Genomic DNA, 26,090 nt, shown 5'->3' on the forward strand with positions numbered 1-26,090 from the left:
CCAGGGAAGGGGAAAATAAGTGTCCTGGTCCAGGGAGGGGGAAAGTAGAGGTCCTGGACCTGGGAGGTGTAAGGTAGGTGTTTCTTTGATATATCTTTGATGAGTTTCGAGTTATCCTACAAGTCTAGCCCGGCCCTGGACCAGGATTGTCTGGTGTCTAATCACCCCGGCTGTTACTAGCAGCGGCACTCTGGCCCATATATCAACAACAGCCTAGTTGATCTGGCACTTGTCCAGTTTCCTCGTGAAAACTCCTAAATTTGTTTCCACAGTGTTTTTGTTATCTTGTGGTAGTGTGTTAATCTGGGACCACGGATGTTGATATAATGTTCTCTTAGTGTGCCCACGGTGCTTCTGTATTTCACTGTGTTTATTTTACACATTCTTCCATATCTCTCATTCCAGTATGTTGTTATAGCAGTGTGTAGATTTAGGATCAGACCTTCAAGCATCTTACAGGTATATATTATCATGTATCTCTTTCTCCATCACTTCAGCGAGTACATAGGACTCTGAGACGTTCCCAGTAATTTAAGTACTTTTATTGGCTCCATGAAGTCCGTAAATGAAGTCTGTATCAATTCCAGCTCTGATATCTTCCCTGCTATGAAAGGCGCCGTCACCACTGAACAGTACAGCACACGAGTGAGCACAAGTGATTTGAATAGTGTCACCATTGGCATTATTACTCTTTTTTGAAAGTTCTCATTATCCACCCAGTCATTTTCCTGGTTGTTGTGATATTTGCCTTATTGTGTTGTAAGAGAAAAAGATCAGATGTCCTCTACCTCTACTGGACCAGGGAGGAGAAGGTAGGAGTGCTGGACCAGGGAGGGGATGGTAGTAGTACTGGACCAGGGAGGGGAAGGTAGAAGTGCTGGACCAGGGAGGGGAAGGTAGTAGTAGTAGTACTGGACCAGGGAGGAGAAGGTAGTAGTACTGGACCAGGGAGGGGAAGGTAGTACTGGACCAGTGAGGGGAAGGTAGGAGTGCTGGACCAGGGAGGGGAAGGTAGGAGTGCTGGACCACGGAGGGGAAGGTAGTAGTACTGGACCAGGGAGGGGAAGGTAGTAGTAGTGGACTAGGGAGAAGGTAGTAGTACTGGACCAGGGAGGAGAAGGTAGTAGTACTGGACCAGGGAGGGGAAGGTAGGAGTGCTGAACCAGGGAGGGGAAGGTAGTAGTACTGGACCAGGGAGGGGAAGATAGGAGTGCTGGACCAGGGAGGGGAAGGTAAGAGTGCTGGACCAGGGAGGGGAAGGTAGGAGTGCTGGACCAAGAAGGGGAAGGTAGTAGTACTGGACCAGGGAGGGGAAGGTAGGAGTGCTGGACCAGGGAGGGGAAGTTAGTACTACTGGACCAGGGAGGGGAAGGTAGTAGTACTGGACCAGGGAGGGGAAGGTAGTAGTACTGGACCAGGGAGGGGAAAATGCTTGAAGGGAAGATTCTTGAAGGTAAGATGTTTGAGGGGGAGGAACTTGACGGGAAGGGGCTTAAATGAAAGATTTTTGAGGGGAAAGGGCTTGAAGGGGGAAGGGATTCAGGACCAGCAAGACAATTTGTGGGAGGGGAAGAGAGGTAAGGGAGAGTGCTAAAAATTAGATGAGGGATTAAGGGGAGAGAACCATCACCAGGGTGAGGGGAATGGTAGGAGGAAGGGGTCACCTTCAGGCAAGGGGAGGGGGATTGTAGGGAGGGGGATATAGGACTCTTGAGACAGCAACGAAACCAGGTAGGAGGGAGTGGAGAGAAAAGGAGTAGAGTAGTGAGAGAAAGAGAGAGGGAGAGAGAGAGGAATAGGGAAGTGAGGCAGGGATGAGTGAATGAGTAACATTATAGGGGAAAGGAGAGAGTGAGAGAGAAAAAGAGAGGGAGTGGGGAGAGACTGAAATGAGAGAGGGGATGAAGGGAAAGGGAGAGGGTAGATAAAGAAGCAAGAGGAAAGGGGGATAAGAGGAAGTTGAGGGCAGAAATGGGCGGATCATGGAAAGAGAGGGAGAGAGAGAGAGAGAGAGAGAGAGAGAGAGAGAGAGAGAGAGAGAGAGAGAGAGAGAGAGAGAGAGAGAGAGATAGAGATAGTGAAGGGAAGAGAGGGAGGGGAGAATCGTGGGAGAAATGAAGCTTTTGAGATCAAACAAACATTGACAATAGCAAGTTGTTCTGTGCTGGTCCAGGACTGTCACATTACTGTAGTGAGTGTACACACACACACACACACACACACACACACACACACACACACACACACACACACACACACACACACACACACACACACACACACACACACAGTGTTAATTTCCTCATTCTTATTACAAATTTAAACACTTAGTTTTGCAAAAAATATTAATATACATTAGTGTAAGAAAGTCGGTCCCGATGACTCTCCTGTTAGAAATATATTAAGCAGATTACATGTTGCAATCAACACACCAGGAGCTTGTAGTGTTGCAGTGTTGCAGTGTTGCAGTGTTGCTGTGTTGCTGTGTTGCTGTGTTGCAGTGTTGCAGTGTTGCAGTGTTGTAGTGTTGCAGTGTTGCAGTGTTGCAGGAAAGATGAGGAAGTCCAGCAATACAACCACAGGAACCTTCCTTGTTCCAGCAACTACCAGTGTACCATGGACCAGTGCACCATGGACCAGTGTACCATGGACCAGTGCACCATGGACCAGTGTACCATGGACCAGTGCACCATGGACCAGTGTACCATGGACCAGTGTACCATGGACCAGTGTAACATGGACCAGTGCACCATGGACCAGTGCACCATGGACCAGTGCACCATGGACCAGTGCACCATGGACCAGTGTACCATGGACCAGTGCACCATGGACCAGTGCACCATGGACCAGTGCACCATGGACCAGTGCACCATGGACCAGTGTACCATGGACCAGTGTAACATGGACCAGTGCACCATAGACCAGTGCACCATGGACCAGTGCACCATGGACCAGTGTAACATGGACCAGTGCACCATGGACCAGTGCACCATGGACCAGTGTACCATGGACCAGTGTAACATGGACCAGTGCACCATGGACCAGTGCACCATGGACCAGTGTACCATGGACCAGTGTAACATGGACCAGTGCACCATAGACCAGTGCACCATGGACCAGTGCACCATGGACCAGTGTACCATGGACCAGTGTAACATGGACCAGTGCACCATGGACCAGTGTACCATGGACCAGTGTACCATGGACCAGTGTAACATGGACCAGTGTACCATGGACCAGTGCACCATGGACCAGTGTACCATGGATCAGTGTACCATGGACCAGTGCACCATGGACCAGTGCACCATGGACCAGTGTACCATGGACCAGTGTAACATGGACCAGTGCACCATGGACCAGTGTACCATGGACCAGTGTACCATGGACCAGTGTAACATGGACCAGTGTACCATGGACCAGTGCACCATGGACCAGTGTACCATGGACCAGTGTACCATGGACCAGTGCACCATGGACCAGTGCACCATGGACCAGTGTACCATGGACCAGTGTACCATGGACCAGTGTACGATGGAAAAGTGTACCGTGGACCAGTGTACCGTGGACCAGTGTACCATGGACCAGTGTACCATGGACCAGTGCACCATGAACCAGTGTATCATGGACCAGTGCACCATGGACCAGTGTACCATGGATCAGTGCACCATGGACCAGTGCACCATGGACCAGTGCACCATGGACCAGTGCACCATGGACCAGTGTACCATGGACAAGTGTACCGTGGATCAGTGTACCGTGGACCAGTGTACCATAGACCAGTGCACCATGGACCAGCGTACCATGGACCAGTGTACCGTGGACCAGTGTACCGTGGACCAGTGTACCATGGACCAGTGTACCATGGGTCAGTGTACCGTGGACCAGTGCACCATGGATCAGTGTACCGTGGACCAGTGCACCATGGATCAGTGTACCATGGACCAGTTCACCATGGATCAGTGTACCGGGGACCAGTGTACCATGGATCAGTGTACCATGGACCAGTGTACCGTGGACCAGTGTACCGTGGACCAGTGTACCATGGGTCAGTGTACCATGGACCAGTGTACCGTGGACCAGTGTACCATGGATCAGTGTACCATAGACCAGTGTACCGTGGACCAGTGTACCATGGATCAGTGTACCATGTGCCAGTGTAACGTGTACGAGTGTACCATGGAGCGATGTATCATGTACACTCGCATATGGTACACTGGTACATGGTGCACTAGTACATGGTACACTAGTACATGGTATGCTGGTACATGATACACTGGTACACTAGTACCTGGTACATTAGTACTTGGTACACTGGTACATGATACACTGGTACATTGTACACTGGTACACTAGTATATGGTACACTAGTACATGGTACACTGGTATATGGTACACTAGTACATGGCACACTGTAGCGTGATACACTGGTAGATGGTACACTGTACCGTGGTACATGGTACATAGATATATGGTACACTAGTACGTGGTACACTGGCATATGGCACACTACCGTGGTACATGGTACACTGTACTGTGGTACATGGTACACTGTACCGTGGTACATGGTACACTGTACCGTGGTACATGGTACACTACCGTGGTACATGGTACACTGTACCGTGGTACATAGTACACTGTACCGTGGTACATGGTACACTGTACCGTGGTACATGGTACACTGTACTGTGGTACATGGTACACTGTACCGTGGTACATGGTACACTGTACCGTGGTACATGGTACACTGTACTGTGGTACATGGTACACTGTACCGTGGTACATGGTACACTGTACCGTGGCACATGGTACACAACTGTGGTACATGGTACACTGTACCGTGGTACATGGTACACTGTACCGTGGCACATGGTACACTGTACCGTGGTACACTGTACCGTGGCACATGGTACACTGTACCGTGGTACATGGTACACTGTACCGTGGTACATGGTACACTGTACCGTGGTACATAGTACACTGTACTGTGGTACATGGTACACTGTACCGTGGTACATGGTACACTGTACCGTGGTACATGGTACACTGTACTGTGGTACATGGTACACTGTACCGTGGTACATGGTACACTGTACCGTGGTACATGGTACACTGTACCGTGGTACATGGTACACTGTACTGTGGTACATGGTACACTGTACCGTGGTACATGGTACACTGTACCGTGGTACATGGTACACTGTACCGTGGTACATGGTACACTGTACCGTGGTACATGGTACACTGTACTGTGGTACATGGTACACTGTACCGTGGTACATGGTACACTGTACCGTGGTACATGGTACACTGTACTGTGGTACATGGTACACTGTACCGTGGTACATGGTACACTGAACCGTGGTACATGGTACACTGTACCGTGGTACATGGTACACTGTACTGTGGTACAAGGTACACTGTACCGTGGTACATGGTACACTGTACCGTGGTACATGGTACACTGTACTGTGGTACATGGTACACTGTACCGTGGTACATGGTACACTGTACCGTGGTACATGGTACACTGTACCGTGGTACATGGTACACTGTACCGTGGTGCATGGTACACTGTACTGTGGTACATGGTACACTGTACCGTGGTACATGGTACACTGTACCGTGGTACACTGTACCGTGGCACATGGTACACTGTACCGTGGTACATGATACACTGTACCGTGGTACATGGTACACTGTACCGTGGTACATGGTACACTGTACCATGGTACACTGTACCATGGTACATGGTACACTGTACCGTGGTACATGGTACACTGTACTGTGGTACATGGTACACTGTACCGTGGTACATGGTACACTGTACCGTGGTACATGGTACACTGTACTGTGGTACATGGTACACTGTACCGTGGTACATGGTACACTGTACCATGGTACATGGTACACTGTACCGTGGTACATGGTACACTGTACTGTGGTATATGGTACACTGTACCGTGGTACATGGTACACTGTACCGTGGTACATGGTACACTGTACCGTGGTACATGGTACACTGTACCGTGGCACATGGTACACTGTACCGTGGTACATGGTACACTGTACCGTGGTACATGGTGCACTGTACTGTTTTACATGATACACTGTACCGTGGTACATGGTACACTGTACTGTGGTACATGGTACACTGTACTGTGGTACATGGTACACTGTACCGTGGTACATGGTACACTGTACTGTGGTACATGATACACTGTACCGTGGTACATGGTACACTGTACTGTGGTACATGGTACACTGTACTGTGGTACATGGTACACTGTACTGTGGTACATGGTACACTGTACTGTGGTACATGGTACACTACCGTGGTACATGGTACACTGTACCGTGGTACATGGTACACTGTACCGTGGTACATGGTACACTGTACTGTGGTACATGGTACACTGTACTGTGGTACATGGTACACTGTACTTTGGTACATGGTACACTGTACCGTGGTACATGGTACACTGTACTGTGGTACATGGTACACTGTACCGTGGTACATGGTACACTGTACTGTGGTACATGGTACACTGTACCGTGGTACATGGTACACTGTACCGTGGTACATGGTACACTGTACTGTGGTACATGGTACACTGTACTGTGGTACATGGTACACTGTACTGTGGTACATGGTACACTGTACCGTGGTACATGGTACACTGTACTGTGGTACATGGTACACTGTACTTTGGTACATGGTACACTGTACTGTGGTACATGGTACACTGTACTGTGGTACATGGTACACTGTACCGTGGTACATGGTACACTGTACCGTGGTACATGGTACACTGTACCGTGGTACATGGTACACTGTACTGTGGTACATGGTACACTGTACTGTGGTACATGGTACACTGTATTTTGGTACATGGTACACTGTACCGTGGTACATGGTACACTGTACTGTGGTACATGGTACACTGTACCGTGGTACATGGTACACTGTACTGTGGTACATGGTACACTGTACCGTGGTACATGGTACACTGTACTGTGGTACAAGGTACACTGTACTGTGGTACATGGTGCACTGTACTTTGGTACATGGTACACTGTACCGTGGTACATGGTACACTGTACTTTGGTACATGGTACACTGTACCGTGGTACATGGTACACTGTACCGTGGTACATGGTACACTGTACTTTGGTACATGGTACACTGTACTGTGGTACATGGTACACTGTACTGTGGTACATGGTACACTGTACCGTGGTACATGGTACACTGTACTTTGGTACATGGTACACTGTACCGTGGTACATGATACACTGTACCGTGGTACATGGTACACTGTACCGTGGTACATGGTACACTGTACCGTGGTACATGGTACACTGTACTTTGGTACATGGTACACTGTACCGTGGTACATGGTACACTGTACCGTGGTACATGGTACACTGTACTTTGGTACATGGTACACTGTACCGTGGTACATGATACTGTACCGTGGTACATGGTACACTGTACCGTGGTACATGGTACACTGTACCGTGGTACATGGTACACTGTACTTTGGTACATGGTACACTGTACCGTGGTACATGATACACTGTACCGTGGTACATGGTACACTGTACCGTGGTACATGGTACACTGTACCGTGGTACATGGTACACTGTACTGTGGTACATGGTACACTGTACCGTGGTACATGGTACACTGTACTTTGGTACATGGTACACTGTACCGTGGTACATGGTACACTGTACCGTGGTACATGGTACACTGTACTGTGGTACATGGTACACTGTACCGTGGTACATGGTACACTGTACCGTGGTACATGGTACACTGTACTTTGGTACATGGTACACTGTACTGTGGTACATGGTACACTGTACTGTGGTATATGGTACACTGTACCGTGGTACATGGTACACTGTACTTTGGTACATGGTACACTGTACTGTGGTACATGGTGCACTGTACCGTGGTACATGGTACACTGTACCGTGGTACATGGTACACTGTACTTTGGTACATGGTACACTGTACTGTGGTGCATGGTACACTGTACTGTGGTACATGGTACACTGTACCGTGGTACATGGTACACTGTACCGTGGTACATGGTACACTGTACTTTGGTACATGGTACACTGTACTGTGGTACATGGTACACTGTACTGTGGTACATGGTACACTGTACCGTGGTACATGGTACACTGTACCGTGGTACATGGTACACTGTACCGTGGTACATGGTACACTGTACTGTGGTACATGGTACATTGTACTGTGGTACATGGTACACTGTACCGTGGTACATGGTACACTGTACCGTGGTACATGGTACACTGTACCGTGGCACATGGTACACTGTACCGTGGTACATGGTACACTGTACTGTGGTACATGGTACACTGTACTGTGGTACATGGTACATCGTACTGTGGTACATGGTACACTGTACCGTGGTACATGGTACACTGTACCGTGGTACATGGTACACTGTACCGTGGTACATGGTACACTGTACCGTGGTACATGGTACACTGTACTGTGGTACATGGTACACTGTACTGTGGTACATGGTACACTGTACTGTGGTACATGGTACACTGTACCGTGGTACATGGTACACTGTACCGTGGTACATGGTACACTGTACCGTGGTACATGGTACACTGTACCGTGGTACATGGTACACTGTACCGTGGTACACTGTACCGTGGCACATGGTACACTGTACCGTGGTACACTGTACCGTGGTACATGGTACACTCTACTGTGGTACATGGTACACTCTACTGTGGTACATGGTACACTGTACTGTGGTACATGGTACACTGTACCGTGGTACATGGTACACTGTACTGTGGTACATGGTACACTGTACCGTGGTACATGGTACACTGTACCGTGGTACATGGTACACTGTACCGTGGTACATGGTACACTGTACTGTGGTACATGGTGCACTGTACTGTGGTACATGGTGCACTGTACCGTGGTACATGGTACACTGTACTGTGATACATGGTACACTGTACCGTGGTACATGGTACACTGTACCGTGGTACATGGTACACTGTACCGTGGTACATGGTACACTGTACCGTGGTACATGGTGTACTGTACTGTGGTACATGGTACACTGTACCGTGGTACATGGTAAACTGTACTGTGGTACATGGTACACTGTACCGTGGTACATGGTGCACTGTACTGTGGTACATGGTGCACTGTACCGTGGTACATGGTACACTGTACTGTGATACATGGTACACTGTACCGTGGTACATGGTACACTGTACCGTGGTACATGGTACACTGTACCGTGGTACATGGTACACTGTACCGTAGTACATGGTACACTGTACCGTGGTACATGGTACACTGTACCGTGGTACATGGTACACTGTACCATGGTACATGGTACACTGTACCGTGGTACATGGTACACTGTACCGTGGTACACAAGACTTTGCTTACGTATCTTCGTTTGTTATATTATAATTAATATTGTCTGGGGTCATCTGGGTTATAATATATGCAAGAAGTGGTCTACACTGCGACGAGGTTATTACCCACAAACTTACACTTACGTTCACTTTCTTGGTCAACCTCCAAACTGTAGATCGTCACTTGAGGTTCACTGTGTTCAAGGTTAGGTTAAGTAAGGTTAGGTTAGATTAGGTTGGCTAGGTGAGGTTAGGTTAGGTTAGGTTAGCTAGTTAGGCTAGGTTGGCCAGGTTAGGTTAGGTTAGGTTGGCCAGGTTAGGTTAGGTTGGCCAGGTTAGGTTAGGTTGGCTAGATTAGGTTAGGTTAGGTTGGCCAGGTTCGGTTAGATTTGGTTGGCTAGGTTAGGTTAGGTTGGCTAGGTTAGATTAGGTTAGGTTGGCCAGGTTAGGTTAGGTTGGCCAGGTTAGGTTGGCTAGGTTAGGTTGGCTAGGTTAGGTTGGCTAGGTTAGGTTAGGTTAGGTTGGCTAGGTTAGGTTAGGTTGGCTAGGTTAGGTCAGGTTGGCTAGGTTAGGTTAGGTTGGCTAGGTTAGGTTAGGATGGGTTGGCTAGGTTAGGTTGGCTAGGCTAGGTTAGGTTAGGTTAGGTTGGTTAGGTTGGGTTGGCTAGGTTAGGTTAGGTTGGCTAGGTTAGGTTAGGTTGGCTAGGTTAGGTTAGGTTGGCTAGGTTAGGTTAGGTTAGGTTGGCTAGGTTAGGTTAGGTTGGCTAGGTTAGGTTAGGTTGGTTAGGTTAGGTTGGTTAGGTTAGGTTGGCTAGGTTAGGTTAGGTTGGCTAGGTTAGGTTAGGTTGGGTTGGCTAGGTTAGGTTAGGTTGGCTAGGTTAGGTTAGGTTGGCTAGGTTAGGTTAGGTTGGCTAGGTTAGGTTAGGTTGGGTTGGCTAGGTTAGGTTAGGTTGGCTAGGTTAGGTTAGGTTAGGTTGGCTAGGTTAGGTTAGGTTGGGTTGGCTAGGTTAGGTTAGGTTGGCTAGGTTAGGTTAGGTTGGCTAGGTTAGGTTGGCTAGGTTAGGTTAGGTTGGGTTGGCTAGGTTAGGTTAGGTTGGCTAGGTTAGGTTAGGTTGGCTAGGTTAGGTTGGCTAGGTTAGGTTAGGTTGGCTAGGTTAGGTTAGGTTGGGTTGGCTAGGTTAGGTTGGCTAGGTTAGGTTAGGTTGGCTAGGTTAGGTTAGGTTGACTAGGTTAGGTTAGGTTGGCTAGGTTAGGTTGGGTTTGCTAGGTTAGGTTAGGTTGGCTAGGTTAGGTTAGGTTGGTTAGGTTAGGGTGGCTAGGTTAGGTTGGCTAGGTTAGGTTAGGTTGGCTAGGTTAGGTTAGGTTGGGTTGGCTAGGTTAGGTTAGGTTGGCTAGGTTAGGTTAGGTTGGCTAGGTTAGGTTAGGTTGGCTAGGTTAGGTTAGGTTGGCTAGGTTGGCTAGGTTAGGTTAGGTTGGTTAGGTTAGTTTGGCTAGGTTAGGTTAGGTTGGCTAGGTTAGGTTAGGTTGGCTAGGTTAGGTTAGGTTGGCTAGGTTAGGTTAGGTTGGCTAGGGAACGCAGGAGGGAGAGATATATCATAATCTACACTTGGAAAATCCTGGAAGGAATGGTCCCAAATCTGCCCACAGAAATCACTCCCTACGAAAGTAAAAGACTGGGGAGGCGATGCAAAATGCCCCCAATTAAAAGTCGGGGCGCCATTGGTACACTATATTGTGTCTGCGGTCTTCTTTGCCCTTCCCCAATCTTCATGACTTTGCATTTGGCAGGGTTAAATTCAAGGAGCCAGTTGCTGGACCAGGCTTGTAGCCTGTCCAGGTCTCTTTGTAGTCCTGCCTGATCCTCATCCGATTTGATTCTTCTCATTAACTTCGCATCATCTGCAAACAAGGACACTTCTGAGTCTGTGTGTGTGTGTGTGCGTCTGTGTGTGTGTGTGTGTGTGTGTGTGATAACACAGTGAAGGTAACAGGTAGAGGAGGAAAGGAAGTCCAGCAGTAAATTTAGACTGAAGCTTGACACTGGTACATCACCTGTGTAAGAATAAATTCATATTGTTTACTGCCACACTTGAAAACATCATGTGTGTGTATATATATATATATATATATATATATATATATATATATATATATATATATATATATATATATATATATAATGTGTGTGTGTGTGTCGTGCCGAAAAGATAAAACTGGTCAATTAGCAAGAACCAAGAACTCATTTAAAATTAATTCCTTTCTGAAATTTTCTCTTATACGTTTAAATATATATTTTTTTCATTAATGTTAATGTAAAAATTTGTAATTTTGCACCAAAAGAATCTTAGAAAACTTACCTAACCTTATTATAACAAGCGCAATTTATTTTAGCCTAACCCAACTAAATATATTTTAGATTTGTTTACAGTAATTTAATATTAAACAAACACAGTGAAATATATTTTTTTCGTTAGGTTCAGAATGATTTTGGCGAAATTATTGCATACACAAGTTTTCGCTTGTCCTATATGGCAAGATGAACGTTGCTGTTTAAGCCAAGATCGCAAGTTCTGTCTATTCGGCACGACATATATATATATATATATATATATATATATATATATATATATATATATATATATATATATATATATATATATATATATATATATAATATTCATCTACAGTGTTGAGTCCAGACCTTGAAGATTAAGGAGAAAAACTTCAGACATAATAACAGATCTCTGCCCTGGCTGAAGAAATATGAAAGAAGACTGGAACACTCAGAATGTTCTCACTGACTGATGAGAGAAGACATAATAAGCATATAAATGATAAAGAAAGAATAGGGGCCATAAACCAGAAACTGCATCAGCGAACAGAAAAAAGAAACAGTGGTACCGGAAATACATTATATTTTTTTTCTAAAAAAACTGTGCTAGAAAACTAGCAGGAGAAAAGTAGCAAGTGGTCCGAGCACTTGCAGCTTCTGAGGAACACTGAAGCTGGGACACCTCGAGCACAGGTCAGTTCCGGTAATCACAAGTCATCACAAAGAGGTAATTAGCCTACAACAGTATGGCCTCGGGAGATGCGCAGTCATTATAGCCGGGGGTCGTTTGTAGTGGAGAGGATGGGCTAGGAGCTGTGAATCGACCCACGGCAAACACGGCTAGGTGAGTACAACTAGTTGAGTACAAACACGCGTGTTGACACGGAGGGTGCAGTGTACTGTAAGTCACGGGGGCGGCCACTCTTAAACAAAGTCAGATTAAATTAGAATGGCCTTCCCTTCCATCCCCCCTCCCTCTCTCTCCCTCTCTCTCTCTCTCTCTCTCTCTCTCTCTCTCTCTCCATCCTCTTACATCTTACGTCTTTATGCACTTTTTTTTCAGTGCATCGCAGTGATTCTCTTTACCTATATTTTCTTGTTGGCAGTGTTTCTGGAGGGAGTGGAGAGAGCCCTCCTCTTTACTAACCCAGCGTTATCAGTTTAGATACAAGTAGCAACACTAACACTCTAGTTCAGCTTCTCCCTCGGCGAAAAAAAATATAGACCTTGACATAGACAGGCTTTAGTGTGTCTGTCACCTGGCTGGCTGTCACCTGGTGTGTGTCTACCACCTGGCTGGCTGTCACCTGGTGTGTGTCTACCACCTGGCTGGCTGTCACCTGGTGTGTGTCTACCACCTGGCTGGCTGTCACCTGGTGTGTGTCTACCACCTGGCTGGCTGTCACCTGGTGTGTGTCTACCACCTGGCTGGCTGTCACCTGGTGTGTGTCTACCACCTGGCTGGCTGTCACCTGGTGTGTGTCTACCACCTGGCTGGCTGTCACCTGGTGTGTGTCTACCACCTGGCTGGCTGTCACCTGGTGTGTGTCTACCACCTGGCTGGCTGTCACCTGGTGTGTGTCTACCACCTGGCTGGCTGTCACCTGGTTTGTCTACCACCTGGCTGGCTGTCACCTGGTGTGTGTGTCTACCACTTGGCTGGCTGTCACCTGGTGTGTGTGTGTGTGTACCACCTGGCTGGCTGTCACCTGGTGTGTGTGTGTGTGTACCACCTGGCTGGCTGTCACCTGGTGTGTGTCTACCACCTGGCTGGCTGTCACCTGGTGTGTCTACCACCTGGCTGGCTGTCACCTGGTGTGTGTCTACCACCTGGCTGGCTGTCACCTGGTGTGTGTCTACCACCTGGCTGGCTGTCACCTGGTGTGTGTCTACCACCTGGCTGGCTGTCACCTGGTTTGTCTACCACCTGGCTGGCTGTCACCTGGTGTGTGTGTGTGTGTGTACCACCTGGCTGGCTGTCACCTGGTGTGTGTCTACCACCTGGCTGGCTGTCACCTGGTGTGTGTCTACCACCTGGCTGGCTGTCACCTGGTGTGTGTGTCTACCACTTGGCTGGCTGTCACCTGGTGTGTGTGTGTGTGTACCACCTGGCTGGCTGTCACCTGGTGTGTGTCTACCACCTGGCTGGCTGTCACCTGGTGTGTCTACCACCTGGCTGGCTGTCACCTGGTGTGTCTACCACCTGGCTGGCTGTCACCTGGTGTGTCTACCACCTGGCTGGCTGTCACCTGGTGTGTGTCTACCACCTGGCTGGCTGTCACCTGGTGTGTGTCTACCACCTGGCTGGCTGTCACCTGGTGTGTGTCTACCACCTGGCTGGCTGTCACCTGGTGTGTGTGTCTACCACCTGGCTGGCTGTCACCTGGTGTGTGTGTGTGTACCACCTGGCTGGCTGTCACCTGGTGTGTGTCTACCACCTGGCTGGCTGTCACCTGGTGTGTGTGTACCACCTGGCTGGCTGTCACCTGGTGTGTGTGTCTACCACTTGGCTGGCTGTCACCTGGTGTGTGTGTGTGTGTACCACCTGGCTGGCTGTCACCTGGTGTGTGTCTACCACCTGGCTGGCTGTCACTTGGTGTGTGTCTACCACCTGGTTGGCTGTCACCTGGTATGTGTGTCTACCACCTGGCTGGCTGTCACCTGGTGTGCGTCTACCACCTGGCTGGCTGTCACCTGGTGTGTGTCTACCACCTGGCTGGCTGTCACCTGGTGTGTGTCTACCACCTGGCTGGCTGTCACCTGGTGTGTGTCTACAACCTGGCTGGCTGTCACCTGGTGTGTGTCTACCACCTGGCTGGCTGTCACCTGGTGTGTGTCTACCACCTGGCTGGCTGTCACCTGGTGTGTGTCTACCACCTGGCTGGCTGTCACCTGGTGTGTGTCTACCACCTGGCTGGCTGTCACCTGGTGTGTGTCTACCACCTGGCTGGCTGTCACCTGGTGTGTGTCTACCACCTGGCTGGCTGTCACCTGGTGTGTGTCTACCACCTGGCTGGCTGTCACCTGGTGTGTGTCTACCACCTGGCTGGCTGTCACCTGGTGTGTGTCTACCACCTGGCTGGCTGTCACCTGGTGTGTGTCTACCACCTGGCTGGCTGTCACCTGGTGTGTGTGTCTACCACTTGGCTGGCTGTCACCTGGTGTGTGTGTGTGTGTACCACCTGGCTGGCTGTCACCTGGTGTGTGTCTACCACCTGGCTGGCTGTCACTTGGTGTGTGTCTACCACCTGGCTGGCTGTCACCTGGTGTGTGTCTACCACCTGGCTGGCTGTCACCTGGTGTGTGTCTACCACCTGGTTGGCTGTCACCTGGTGTGTGTGTCTACCACCTGGCTGGCTGTCACCTGGTGTGCGTCTACCACCTGGCTGGCTGTCACCTGGTGTGTGTGTCTACCACCTGGCTGGCTGTCACCTGGTGTGTGTCTACCACCTGGCTGGCTGTCACCTGGTGCGTGTGTCTACCACCTGGCTGGCTGTCACCTGGTGTGTGTGTGTCTACCACCTGGCTGGCTGTCACCTGGTGTGTGTCTACCACCTGGCTGGCTGTCACCTGGTGTGTGTGTCTACCACCTGGCTGGCTGTTACCTGGTGTGTCTACCACCTGGCTGGCTGTCACCTGGTGTGTGTCTACCACCTGGCTGGCTCTCACCTGGTGTGTGTGTCTACCACCTGGCTGGCTGTCACCTGGTGTGTCTACCACCTGGCTGGCTGTCACCTGGTGTGTGTCTACCACCTGGCTGGCTGTCACCTGGTGTGTGTCTACCACCTGGCTGGCTGTCACCTGGTGTGCGTCTACCACCTGGCTGGCTGTCATCTGGTGTGTGTGTCTACCACCTGGCTGGCTGTCACCTGGTGTGTGTGTCTACCATCTGGCTGGCTGTCACCTGGTGTGTGTGTCTACCATCCGGCTGGCTGTCACCTGGTGTGTGTCTGCTATCTGTCACCTTCGAATTTGTCAATCTGTCACCTGGGAGTCTTTATACTTGTCTGACTCACCTGTTTGTAATGTAATCGTCTGTCACCTGAGGGTGACATATTACGCAACAAGAGAGGCATAATATGCAAATAAGAGTAGTATGTAAAATAAATTACTTAAACAATGTACTCCATCTCAATGTATTCTTTACCCAGGTAGATCTGTTTGTGTCTTGATAAAGCTACCGTGAGATGGAGTCACCTGACCTACACATTACCCACCTAACCCCTCATTCACCTAACTTTCCTTATATCTGCTGTATAATTCTCATGTCTTTGAGTAGATGCGTTATAATCGTGTTGGTGCTTCACAGCTTCTGTCTCCGTCTCAGGGTAGCACTGAGTGTGCCACCACGACTGACACTGGGAGATCACCGGATGTCTGAAGAAGGACGTTAGTGGCGGCGGTGATTGCTGCTTCTAGGCAGCATCTCGTCTGGAGATCAGTCTCTTTGCGAACCTGGTCTCACCTGGCTTCAGTTATTGTAGGAGTAGAACCTGCCTAGCATGGACCAGTGTGACCTGCCTAGCATGGACCAGTAGGCTTAATGCAGTTCTTTATTGTTCTGAAGTTTTTTCGTTTTCCTCTCCATCTCCCAGTCTCCCTTTCTCTCCTTCCTTCCACTATCTTCCCCTCCATCTCTTCTTCCCTCCTCTTGTCCTCCTTTCATCCCCTCCCCTTCCCTTCCCCCCTCCCCCTCCTAATTACTTATACATTGTATAGATACATTTTATCGGATAATTTTTATCAGTGTTGATATCTGTGAGGCTAGTGGGGGGGGGAGCAGGGGAGAGAGAGAGAGAGAGAGAGAGAGAGAAGTGTGTCACGTGTATCAAACTCACTCTTTTTAATCTCTCTCGTCTTATCTAATGACCATCTGATAATCCTCGTCCTCTCTCACTCTCTCACACACACATACACACTCCCCCCTCCCCCTCTCCCCCCTCCCCTCCCCCCTCAGCGGCTGATCATGTCACTGGTTAACGGGATATTAAAAAGCTTCGATGACCGTGAACGTGGGTCCATTGTTGCCACCCCCAGGGGGCGCCCCACTGGTACCTCCCGGGTGTCACCATCCAGGGGGCGCCTCGCTTGTCCACCCGGGGGGTCACCATCCAGGGGGCTCCCCGCTAGTCCCCCCTGGGGGTCACCATCCAGGGGGCGCCCCGCTAGTCCCTCCCGGGGGTCACCATCCAGGGGGCGCCCCGCTAGTCCCTCCCGGGGGTCACCATCCAGGGGGCGCCCCGCTAGTCCCTCCCGGGGGTCACCATCCAGGGGGCGCCCCGCTAGTCCCTCCCGGGGGTCACCATCCAGGGGGCGCCCTGCTAGTCCCTCCCGGGGGTCACCATCCAGGGGGCGCCCCGCTAGTCCCCCATGGGGGTCACCATCCAGGGGGCGCCCCGCTAGTCCCTCCCGGGGGTCACCATCCAGGGGGCGCCCCGCTAGTCCCCCCTGGGGGTCACCATCCAGGGGGCGCCCTGCTAGTCCCTCCCGGGGGTCACCATCCAGGGGGCGCCCCGCTAGTCCCCCATGGGGGTCACCATCCAGGGGGCGCCCCGCTAGTCCCTCCCGGGGGTCACCATCCAGGGGGCGCCCCGCGAGTCACCGTCCACTGGGCGCCCCACTAGTCACCCTCCAGGGGGCGCGCCCAGCTAGTCCCCCCGGGGTTCACCATCCAGGGAACGCACCGCTAGTTCTTGCCCCAGGGTCACCCTCCAGGGCGCGCTCCGCAAGTCCTTCCCCCTGGGCCACCCTGAGGGTCACCCCTCCATAGGGTGCTCCGGAAGTCACCCCTCAAGGTGCGCCCCCATTAGTCCTCCCCCAGGGTTACCCTCCAAGAAGCTCCCCCCTAGTCCTCCCACCAGGGTCACCCTCCAGGGCGCGCCCTGATAGTTCTCTCCCAGGGGTCGCCCTCCAGGGGACGCCCCACTAGTTCTCCCCCCCCATGGTTACCCTTCTAGCGGGCGCCCCTCCAGTACTCCCCCGGGTCCCCAAAAAAAGCTCCCCGGTAGTTCTCCCCCAGGATCACCCCCTCACGGGGTGCCCCGCTAGTCCTCCTCCTTGGTCATCCTCCAGGGGGCGCCCCGCTAGTCCTTTCCTCAGGGTCACCCTGCAGAAGGGCGCCCCCCTAGTCCCCCAGTGTCACCCCCAGGAAGCTCCCCGTTAGTCCTCCCCCAGGGTCACCCTCCAGGGGGCTTTTCGCTAGTCCCCCAGGGCCACCCTCCACGGGGCTGATACTCCTCCAGGGTAACCCTCCTGCGGGCTGGTACTCCCCCAGGGTCACCCTCCTGCGAACTGGTACTCCCCAGGGTCACCCTCCTGCGGGCTGGTACTCCCCCAGGGTCACCCTCCTGCGGGCTGGTACTCCCCCAGGGTCACCCTCCTGCGGGCTGGTACTCCCCCAGGGTCACCCTCCTGCGGGCTTGTACGCCCCCCGGGTCACCCTCCTGCGGGCTGGTACTCCCCCAGGGTCACCCTCCTGCGGACTGGTACTCCCCCAGGGTCACCCTCCTGCGGGCTGGTACTCCCCCAGGGTCACCTCCCTGCGGGCTGGTACTCCCCCAGGGTCACCCTCCTGCGGGCTGGTACTCCCCCAGGGTTACCCTCCTGCGGGCTGCTACTCCCCCAGGGTCACCCTCCTGCGGGCTGGTACTCCCCCAGGGTCACCCTCCTGCGGGCTGGTACTCCCCCAGGGTCAACCTCCTGAGGGCTGGTAATCCCCCAGGGTCACCCTCCTGCGGACTGGTACTCCCCCAGGGTCACCCTCATGCGGGCTGGTACTCCCCCAGGGTCACCCTCCTGCGGGCTGGTACTCCCCCAGGGTCACCCTCCTGCGGGCTGGTATTCCCCCAGGGTCACCCTCCTGCGGGCTGGTACTCCCCCAGGGTTACCCTCCTGCGGGCTGGTGCTCCCCCAGGGTCACCCTCCTGCGGGCTGGTACTCCCCCAGGGTCACCCTCCTGCGGGCTGGTACTCCCCCAGGGTCACCCTCCTGCGGGCTGGAACCCCCCCCCGGGTCACCCTCCTGCAGGCTGGTACTCCCCCAGGGTCACCCTCCTGCGGGTTGGTATTCCCCCAGGGTCACCCTCTTGCGGGCTGGTACTCCCCCAGGGTCACCCTCCTGCGGGCTGGTACTCCCCCAGGGTCACCCTCCTGCGGGCTGGTACTCTCCCAGGGTCACCCTCCTGCGGGCTGGTACTCCCCCAGGGTCACCCTCAAGGCGGGCTGGACGATAGAGAAGTATCACTTCCAACGTGCTCATTGACCGTGCTACTGTAGAACGTACTCCTCGGAACGTACTCCTTGGAACGTACTCTTTGGAACGTACTCTTTGGAACGTGCTCCTTGAACTTACTCCTTTTAACGTTTTCTTTGGAACGTGCTCCTTGGAACGTGCTCCTTGGAACGTGCTCCTTGGAACGTGCTCCTTGGAACGTGCTCCTTGGAACGTGCTCCTTGGAACGTGCTCCTTGGAACGTGCTCCTTGGAACGTGCTCCTTGGAACGTGCTCCTTGGAACGTGCTTCTTGGAACGTGCTTCTTGGAACGTGCTCCTTGGAACGTGCTCCTTGGAACGTGCTCCTTGGAACGTGCTCCTTGGAACGTGCTCCTTGGAACGTGCTCCTTGGAACGTGCTCCTTGGAACGTGCTCCTTGGAACGTGCTCCTTGGAACGTGCTCCTTGGAACGTGCTCCTTGGAACGTGCTCCTTGGAACGTGCTTCTTGGAACGTGCTTCTTGGAACGTGCTCCTTGGAACGTGCTCCTTGGAACGTGCTCCTTGGAACGTGCTTCTTGGAACGTGCTCCTTGAAACGTGCTCCTTGGAACGTGCTCCTTGGAACGTGCTCCTTGGAACGTGCTCCTTGGAACGTGCTCCTTGGAACGTGCTCCTTGGAACGTGCTCCTTGGAACGTGCTCCTTGGAACGTGCTCCTTGGAACGTAGGTCAGAAGGTTTTATCAAGGTTTACACCTGGGGGATCCTGGAGGAACTGTTCCCAAGCCTTCTTGATGAAAACATTCCATATATACCTGTGGTATACCTGTGATGAGTTTCGAGAATCTTTCTACTCCCGGAGCCCGGCCATGAGTCAGGCTCATCTGGCATTAGCCGGGTCAGCCAGGCTGTTGCCGCTGGTGGTGGCCCGCAGACCCACAATATCCATAACAGGGTGGTAGAGATCTGGCAGATGGTGCTGAGTGTTACCAGTCAGTCCGTCAGTCTTGCAGCTGGTGAAGATCACTGTGATCTTTAAGACCGTGAAGCACCGGCAGGATCTTCGTCAGTCTTCAAGACTGCGGTAATCTTCACCAACTCCAAGGCTGAGGGACTGATTACCTCAACTTTTGTACATGGTTCAACTGTCTTTACATTATGTTTTTGTACTGATGAAGTCACTGGATGGCCAAACGTCTACAATAAAGATACCCAGATGTTGCACGTGTGTCTAAATCCTCGTCTTGTCGGTACTGTATACCATTCAGTATACAACTTTATCGAAGAAAATGGTATGTTAGCTTCCATGTGATAACTAGCGAATGTCTCTCCCGATCGGCTTCAACGCTGACACAGAATTATGTTACTAAGTTGTTCGCGGTGCTCTGCGCTAGTCGCACCGCCTGCGTGGAGGTACAGGGGACTGAGGTCCTGCAACATGCTGACAGTTCTTCAGTCTGACAGCGGGATGGGTGGATGGGAGGCCAGGCACTTAGCTTTAACCCTAGGAAATGGGGGGTTGCTCCAGTTCTCTGGATCAAGAGCCCTTCCCCGGAATCAAGGCACCTTCATGGACGCCAGTGATAGTGTACCAGGGTAGTGTGGCAGGGTAGGGTGGAGTGTGGTAGGGTGGAGTGTGGTAGGGTGGAGTGTGGAAGGGTGGAGTGTGGCAGAGTGGAGTGTGGCAGGGTAGGGTGGAGTGTGGTAGGGTGGAGTGTGGCAGAGTGGAGTGTGGCAGGGTAGGGTGGACTGTGGTAGGATGGAGTGTGGAAGGGTGGAGTGTGGAAGGGTGGGGTGTGGCAGGGTAGGGTGAACTGTGGTAGGATGGAGTGTGGAAGGGTGGAGTGTGGAAGGGTGGAGTGTGGCAGAGTGGAGTGTGGCAGGGTAGGGTGGAGTGTGGTAGGATGGAGTGTGGAAGGATGGAGTGTGGCAGAGTGGAGTGTGGCAGGGTAGGGTGGAGTGTGGTAGGGTGGAGTGTGGCAGAGTGGAGTGTGGCAGGGTAGGGTGGAGTGTGGTAGGGTGGAGTGTGGCAGAGTGGAGTGTGGCAGGGTAGGGTGGAGTGTGGTAGGTTGGAGTGTGGAAGGGTGGAGTGTGGTAGGGTGGAGTGTGGCAGGGTGGAGTGTGGCAGAGTGGAGTGTGGCAGGGTAGGGCGGAGTGTGGTAGGGTGGAGTGTGGTAGGGTGGAGTGTGGCAGAGTGGAGTGTGGCAGGGTAGAATGGAGTGTGGCAGAATGGAGTGTGGCAGAGTGGAGTGTGGCAGGGTAGGGTGGAGTGTGGTATGGTGGAGTGTGGAAGGGGGAGTGTGGCATAGTGGAGTGTGGTAGGGTAGGGTGGAGTGTGGTAGGGTGGAGTGTGGTAGGGTGGAGTGTGGAAGGGTGGAGTGTGGCAGAGTGAAGTGTGGCAGGGTAGGGTAGAGTGTAGCAGGGTAGAGTGTAACATGGTAGAGTGTAGCAGGGTAGAGTGTAACATGGTAGAGTGTAGCAGGGTAGAGTGTAGCAGGGTAGAGTGTAGCAGGGTAGAGTGTAACAGGGTAGAGCGTAACAGGGTAGAGTGTAACAGGGTAGAGTGTAACAGAGTAGAGTGTAGTAGGGTAGAGTATAACAGGGTAGAGTGTAACAGGGTAGAGTGTAGTAGGGTTACCTGGAGGTTACCTGGAGGTTATTCCGGGGATCAACGCCCCCGCGGCCCGGTCCACGACCAGGCCTCCCGATGGATCAGGGCCTGATCAACTAGGCTGTTACTGCTGGCCGCACGCAGTCCGACGTACGAGCCACAGCCCGGCTGATCCGGCACCGACTTTAGGTATCTGTCCAGCTCTCTCTTGAAGGCAGCCAGGGGTTTATTGGCAATTCCCCTAATGCTTGATGGGAGGCTGTTGAACAGTTTTGGGCCCCGGACACTTATGGTGTTTTCTCTTAGTGTACCAATGGCGCCCCTACTTTTTATTGGCGGCATTTTGCATCGCCTGCCCAGTCTTTTACTTTCGTAGGGAGTGATTTCTGTGTGCAGATTTGGGACCATTCCTTCCAAGATTTTCCAAGTGTAGATTATGATATATCTCTCCCTCCTGCGTTCCAACGAGTACAAGTCAAGTGCTTTCAAGCGTTCCCAGTAGTTAAGGTGCTTGACAGAACTTATACGTGCAGTAAAGGATCTCTGTACACTCTCTAGATCTGCGATTTCACCTGCTTTGTAGAGTGTAGTAGGGTAGAGTGTAGCAGGGTAGAGTGTAGCAGGGTAGAGTGTAGCAGGGTAGAGTGTAGCAGGGTAGAGTATAGCAGGGTAGAGTGTAGCATGGTAGAGTGTAGCAGGGTAGTGTGTAGCAGGGTAGAGTATAGCAGGGTAGAGTGTAGCAGGGTAGAGTGTAGCAGGGTAGAGTGTAGCAGGGTAGAGTGTAGCAGGGTAGAGTGTAGCAGGGTAGAGTATAGCAGGGTAGAGTGTAGCATGGTAGAGTGTAGCAGGGTAGAGTGTAGCAGGGTAGAGTGTAGCAGGGTAGAGTATAGCAGGGTAGAGTGTAGCAGGGTAGTGTAGCAGGATAGAGTGTAGCAGGGTAGAGTGTAGCAGGGTAGAGTGTAGCAGGGTAGAGGGTAGAGTGAAGCAGGGTAGAGTGTAGCAGAGTGTAGAGTGTAGCAGGGTAGAGTGTAGCAGGGTAGAGTGTAACATGGTAGAGTAGCAGGGTAGAGTGTAGCGGGATAATGTGTAGCAGGGTAGAGTGTAACAGGGTAGAGTGTAGCAGGGTAGAGTGTAACAGGGTAGAGTGTAGCAGGGTAGAGTGTAGCAGGGTAGAGTGTAGCAGGGTAGAGTGTAGCAGGGTGGAGTGTAGCAGGGTAGAGTGTAGCAGGGTAGAGTGTAGCAGGGTAGAATTTAGCAGGGTAGAATGTAGCAGGGTAGAGTGTAACAGGGTAGAGTGTAACAGGATAGTGTAGCAGGGTAGAGTGTAGCAGGATAGTGTGTAGCAGGGTAGAGTGTAGCAGGGTAGAGTGTAGCAGGGTAGAGTGTAGCAGAGTAGAGTGTAGCAGGGTAGAGTGTAGCAGGGTAGAGTGTAGCAGGGTAGAGTGTAGCAGGGTAGAGTGTAACAGGGTAGAGTGTAACAGGGTAGAGTGTAACAGGGTAGAGTGTAGCAGGGTAGAGTGTAGCAGGGTAGAGTGTAGCAGGGTAGAGCGTAGCAGGGTAGAGCGTAGCAGGGTAGAGCGTAGCAGGGTAGAGTGTAGCAGGGTAGAGTGTAGCAGGGTAGAGTGTAGCAGGGTAGAGTGTAGCAGGGTAGAGTGTAGCAGGGTAGAGTGTAGCAGGGTAGAGTGTAGCAGGGTAGAGTGTAGCAGGGTAGAGTGTAGCAGGGTAGAGTGTAGCGGGGTAGAGTGTAGCGGGGTAGGGTGTAGCAGGGTAGAGTGTAGCAGGGTAGAGTGTAGCAGGGTGGAGTGTAGCAGGGTAGAGTGTAGCAGGGTAGAGTGTAGCAGGGTAGAGTGTAGCAGGGTAGAGTGTAGCAGGGTAGAGTGTAACTGTGTAGAGTGTAGCAGGGTAGAGTGTAGCAGGGTGGAGTGTAGCAGGGTAGAGTGTAGCAGGGTAGAGTGTAGCAGGGTAGAGTGTAGCAGGGTAGAGTGTAGCAGGGTAGAGTGTAGCAGGGTAGAGTGTAACAGGGTAGAGTGTAGCAGGGTAGAGTGTAACAGGGTAGAGTGTAGCAGGGTAGAGTGTAACAGGGTAGAGTGTAGCAGGGTAGAGTGTAGCAGGGTAGAGTGTAACAGGGTAGAGTGTAGCAGGGTAGAGTGTAGCAGGGTAGAGTGTAACAGGGTAGAGTGTAGCAGGGTAGAGTGTAACAGGGTAGAGTGTAGCAGGGTAGAGTGTAGCAGGGTAGAGTGTAGCAGGGTAGAGTGTAACAGAGTAGAGTGTAGCAGGGTAGAGTGTAGCAGGGTAGAGTGTAACAGGGTAGAGTGTAGCAGGGTAGAGTGTAGCAGAGTAGAGTGTAACAGGGTAGAGTGTAGCAGGGTAGAGTGTAGCAGGGTAGAGTGTAGCAGGGTAGAGTGTAACAGGGTAGAGTGTAGCAGGGTAGAGTGTAGCAGGGTAGAGTGTAGCAGGGTAGAGTGTAGCAGGGTAGAGTGTAGCAGGGTAGAGTGTAACAGGGTAGAGTGTAGCAGGGTAGAGTGTAGCCGAGTAGAGTGTAACAGGGTAGAGTGTAGCAGGGTAGAGTGTAGCAGGGTAGAGTGTAACAGAGTAGAGTGTAGCAGGGTAGAGTGTAGCAGGGTAGAGTGTAACAGAGTAGAGTGTAGCAGGGTAGAGTGTAGCAGGGTAGAGTGTAACAGAGTGTATCAGAGTAGAGTATAGCAGGGTAGAGTGTAGCAGGGTAGATTGTAACAGAGTAGAGTGTAGCAGGGTAGAGTGTAGCAGAGTAGAGTGTAGCAGGGTAGAGTGTAGCAGGGTAGAGTGTAGCAGGGTAGAGTGTAGCAGGGTAGAGTGTAGCAGGGTAGAGTGTAGCAGGGTAGAGTGTAGCAGGGTAGAGTGTAGCAGGGTAGAGTGTAGCAGGGTAGAGTGTAGCAGGGTAGAGTGTAGCAGGGTAGAGTGTAGCAGGGTAGAGTGTAGCAGGGTAGAGTGTAGCAGGGTAGAGTGTAGCAGGGTAGAGTGTAGCAGGGTAGAGTGTAACAGGGTAGAGTGTAGCAGGGTAGAGTGTAGCAGGGTAGAGTGTAGCAGGGTAGAGTGTAACAGGGTAGAGTGTAGCAGGGTAGAGTGTAGCAGGGTAGAGTGTAGCAGGGTAGAGTGTAGCAGGGTAGAGTGTAGCAGGGTAGAGTGTAGCAGGGTAGAGTGTAGCAGGGTAGAGTGTAGCAGGGTAGAGTGTAGCAGGGTAGAGTGTAACAGGGTAGAGTGTAACAGAGTAGAGTGTAGCAGGGTAGAGTGTAGCAGGGTAGAGTGTAGCAGGGTAGAGTGTAGCAGGGTAGAGTGTAGCAGGGTAGAGTGTAGCAGGGTAGAGTGTAGCAGGGTAGAGTGTAGCAGGGTAGAGTGTAACAGAGTAGAGTGTAGCAGGGTAGAGTGTAGCAGAGTAGAGTGTAGCAGGGTAGAGTGTAGCAGGGTAGAGTGTAGCAGGGTAGAGTGTAGCAGGGTAGAGTGTAGCAGGGTAGAGTGTAGCAGGGTAGAGTGTAGCAGGGTAGAGTGTAGCAGGGTAGAGTGTAGCAGGGTAGAGTGTAGCAGGGTAGAGTGTAGCAGGGTAGAGTGTAGCAGGGTAGAGTGTAGCAGGGTAGAGTGTAGCAGGGTAGAGTGTAGCAGGGTAGAGTGTAGCAGGGTAGAGTGTAGCAGGGTAGAGTGTAGCAGGGTAGAGTGTAGCAGGGTAGAGTGTAGCAGGGTAGAGTGTAGCAGGGTAGAGTGTAGCAGGGTAGAGTGTAGCAGGGTAGAGTGTAGCAGGGTAGAGTGTAGCAGGGTAGAGTGTAGCAGGGTAGAGTGTAGCAGGGTAGAGTGTAGCAGGGTAGAGTGTAGCAGGGTAGAGTGTAGCAGGGTAGTGTGTGATGGGATGGTCAGCCACTCAGAACAGAATAGATGGAGTTATCATCGCACCATCTTCCTCCATCCTGTTTGATTGTCCCTTCCCCTTTCCCCTCCCCCTCCCCTCCCCCTCCCCTCCCCCTCACCCCCTTCCCCCTCCCCTCCCCCCCCCCCCCTCCCCCTCCCCTACCCCTCCCCCTCCCCTACCCCTCCCCCTCCCCGCCCCCTCTCCCATCCCATCCCCCTCCTCTCTCCTCTTCTGTTGCCTGTCCCATCCATAATCTCTCTCTCTCTTCCCTTTGCCCATCCTTCCATTGGGTGCAGAGGGATACCAGGGATGAAAGCAGAAGGAACAGGGGGATGGTAGAGAAAGTGAAGCTATTCTGTTTAATATTTCCTATTTGCTTGTAGTAGGGAAATGGGAGTAGATGGAGGGAGGTTGGGCAGGAAGTAAGAAATGAAGGAAGGAGGGAGAGGGAAGGTGAGGGAGAAAGGGAGAGCGGAGGGAGAAGGAAGGTAGGGAGAGAGAATACTGCACAGATCACCTAAGCAGTTCACCTGTGCGACACACACGCGCAAGTGAAGAGGCGAGGCCAGGAGCTATAATTCGACCCCTACAACCACAATTAGGTGAGTTCACGCACACCTACCTCGTGTG

The sequence above is a fragment of the Cherax quadricarinatus genome, chromosome 1, assembly GCF_038502225.1.
Source record: "Cherax quadricarinatus isolate ZL_2023a chromosome 1, ASM3850222v1, whole genome shotgun sequence".
In the NCBI taxonomy this organism is placed as follows: Eukaryota; Metazoa; Arthropoda; class Malacostraca; order Decapoda; family Parastacidae; genus Cherax; species Cherax quadricarinatus.